The sequence below is a fragment of the Micromys minutus genome, assembly GCF_963924665.1.
Source record: "Micromys minutus genome assembly, chromosome: 2".
Taxonomy (NCBI): domain Eukaryota; kingdom Metazoa; phylum Chordata; class Mammalia; order Rodentia; family Muridae; genus Micromys; species Micromys minutus.
The window spans coordinates 57,913,676-57,917,235 of NC_137971.1; positions in this window are offsets into that span (position 1 = coordinate 57,913,676).

The following is a 3,560-nucleotide window of genomic DNA, read 5'->3' on the forward strand; positions in this document are numbered from 1 at the left end:
CCCACATCATGGTAGCAGCCGGGTGTGGTGGACCAAGTTTTAACCCTCACAAAAACTGGGAAACAGAGAAAATACAGAACCAGAAAGCATATGTAACCTTCAAAGTCAGTGTGACAGTTTGTATATGCTTGGCCCAGGAAGGGACACTATTAGAAGGTATGGCCTTGTTGGAGTAGGTGTGCCACTGTGGGTGTGGGCTTTAAGACCCTCACCCTAGCTGCCTGGAAGTCAGCATTCTGCTAGAAGCCTTCAGATGAAGCTGTAGACCTCTCTGTTCCTCCTGCACCATGCCTGCCTGGATGCTGCCATGCTCCCCCTTATGATGCTGGACTGAACCTCTGAACCTGTAAGCCAGCCCCAATTAAATGCTGTCCTTTTAAGAGTTGCCTTGGTCATGGTGTCTGTTCACAGCAGTAAAACCATAATTAAGTCAGCTGGTCCCCCATGGTTCCTCCTCCTATGCCCTATTTCCTGGAATTCTCAGCACTTTCCAAATAACTCCATGAGCCTTGTGGGGGGACACTTCCTATTTAAACCATAACATAACTTGGTAACCAGAGAAAATATATGTGTGTGTGTATGTACATGGGTGTGAGTATGCCCACTATGGAAGGAGCCTATGTGGTGCACATATATGTACATGCAAGTGTTGTGGGGGGTGTGCATGCATGTGCATGTATGTATAACTAAGGTACATGAGTGTCTGAGTACATGTTCTCATAACCATGAGAATGGCTGCCACTGTCCCTACTTCCACTCTGAGGTCCTCTTGCAGTGGGAACATGCACAACAGGCCCTCCACTGACCAGTTCCTAGTTTGCTTATTCCTGCAGTGATAAACAGTGACCAAAGCCAGCTGGGCTTAGTTTTAAGGTTACATTGCCATTGTCAAAGCGAGCCAGGACAAGTCTTGCTCTCCTTCTAAAACAACCCAGGATCACCTGCCAAATGGTGGCCCTGCCCACAGTGGGCCAGACTCTCCTATCAATCATCAATCAAGAAAATGCCCCTCACAGGCCAATCTAACGGAGGCATTTTCTCTGTTAAGGTTTCCTCTTCCCAGGTGACCCTAACTGTCAAGGTGTAAAACAAAACCTAACCATCACAGTTCCCCTCATTCATAACTCCTTAGGGGTCCACCTTACTGTCCATCCTCTAAAAACCAGAAGTGCAGCCTTCTTCCAGAGAACTGAAACTACAGAGGTCAGAGGTCATCTGCTCTGACTCATCCCACCTTCATCTTTCTGACCCTCAGACCCAGGCTCTAGGGGATCCCACACAGGCACCGGGCAGCAGGGACTACATCAGCCAATGGAGGCAGAGGACACGCAGGATGAGCCCCAGGGCCTTAACTCCTCCACTTCCTCTCTGAATGACTTTGAAAAACACTCAAAGCTAATACAGATATTTTTGTTCGTATCAATGTGGCTCTAAACATCAACTGGACTGTTAGGCAAAGACCCTTAGGCATAAGGAAAAGGAAGCAGGGCCCACCCAAGGACCAGGAACACCTAAAGAAGGTCCCATGTGAAAATATGTAAAAGGTTTCCATTCTTACTCCTGTCTTTCTAGAGCCTCAGGCACACTAGGCGCTGAGCCATCTTCCTAGCCTTTTGATTTGTCGCTTTTTAAAAAAGATTTTTATTTACTTATTTTTGGTTTTGTAAGACAGGGTCTCACTTTGTAGTCTTGGCTAGCCTAGAACTTGCTATGTAGACTAACTAGGTTGATCTCAAATTCATAGAGATCTTTGCCTGCCTCTGCCTCCCAAGTGCTAGGATTTTTTTTTTAAGGTTTACTTATTTTATGTATATGAATAGTGTTGCTCTATTCAGACACACCAGAAGAGGGCATCATATCTCATTACAGGTGGTTGTGAGCCACCATGTGGTTGCTGGGAATTGAACTCCAGACCTCTGGAAGAGCAGTCAGTGCTCTTAACCACTGAGCCATCTCTCCAGCCCCCAAGTGCTGGGATTTAAGGTGTGTACCACCACATCTGTCCTATGCTTTAATTTTTAATTATGTGTGTGTGTGTGTGTGTGTGTGTGTGTGTGTGTGTGTGTGTGTGTGTGCGTGCTCCTGAGTTCAGATACTGGCAGAGGTCAAAAGAAGGTATTGAATCTCCTGGAGTTAGTCACAAGCAGTTGTGAGCCCCCTAATGTAGGTGTTAAAAAATTAACTCCCGTCCTCTACAAGAGTGATGTGTGCTCTTAATCACTGAGCCATCTCTCCAGACCCTGACTTTTTTTTAATATATATTTTTATATTAGTATTTCTCCCGCATGTATGTACATGTACCATGTCCAATCATGGCACCCGCAGAGGTCATAGGTGGGCATTGGATCCCCTGGAACTAGAGTTATGGATTGTTGTGAGCTGCAATGTGGGTGCTGGGAATTAAACTCAGGACCTCTGGAAGAGCAGCCAGTGCTCTTAACTGCGAGCCATCTCTCCAGCCCTGTCATTTTTCCATCTTAATGGTCTTTCTTTATTTTTGCGGTGCTAGGGATTAAACCCAGGGTGTTGTGAGTGCCAGGCAAGTACTCTAACCTCTGAGCTGCATCTTCCTCTTGAAAAGATTAATGATTAAACAACTCTTGGGGTTTCTCTGGAAGACAGACTGTGGTGAGGCATGTGCCAGACTCTTAACGTTCAGAGACAAAAGAGCCGAAATAATATTAATAACAAGGGGTGAGAAGCTAGATACGGTGGGACAAACTGAAATCCTAACACTTAAGAGATGAAGCCCAGAGGTTTGGCTCTATAGTAAGCCTGGGCTTGCTCTATAGCAGCCGTAAGCTACACAAGACCCCACCTTAAAAAAAATTAAAAACAAAACAAACAAACAAAAATGAACAAAGCCTGGTAGTAGTGGCGTACACCTTTAACCCCACCACTCTGGGAGGCAGAGGCAGAAGGATATATGTGAGTTTGAAGCCAGCCTAGTCTACATAGGGCAGTCAAAGCCACACAGAGAAACTCTGACTTGGAAAAGGACAAAAAACAAAACAACAACAAAAACAAAAAACGAAACCCCCCACCCCTGGAAGCAAGCCAGGCAGCAGTGATTCACACCTTTAATCCCAGCACTCAGGAGGCAAGGGGAGGCAGACCTTCGAGTTTGGGGTCAGCCTGGTCTACAGGGTAAGTTTCAGGACAGCCAGAGTTACATAGAAATCAGTGGCTAAGAGACTTTTCTCCCAGAGGACACAGTTCAATTCCCAGCACCCACCTAGCAGCTCACAACTGTCTATAACTCCAGAATCCAACACCCTCAAACAGACAGACATGCAGACAAAACACCAATGAACACATAGATAATGGAAAAAGAAAGAAATGCATGTTACACAAGAAGGCAGATGAGAGGAAGGGTTCTTGCTTGTGCCCAGTACTCACTTTAAGGCCCTCTTTTTGCTCAGTACCACAGGGGAGGAAGCATGGAAGGGAGGGAAAATCAACAGTAGGTGGCAGACTTGCCCTAAGCTACATCAGTAACATACCAGTTAAAAAACAAAAACAAAAATCCGACCAGATCCGTGAGCACACCATAGCATCAG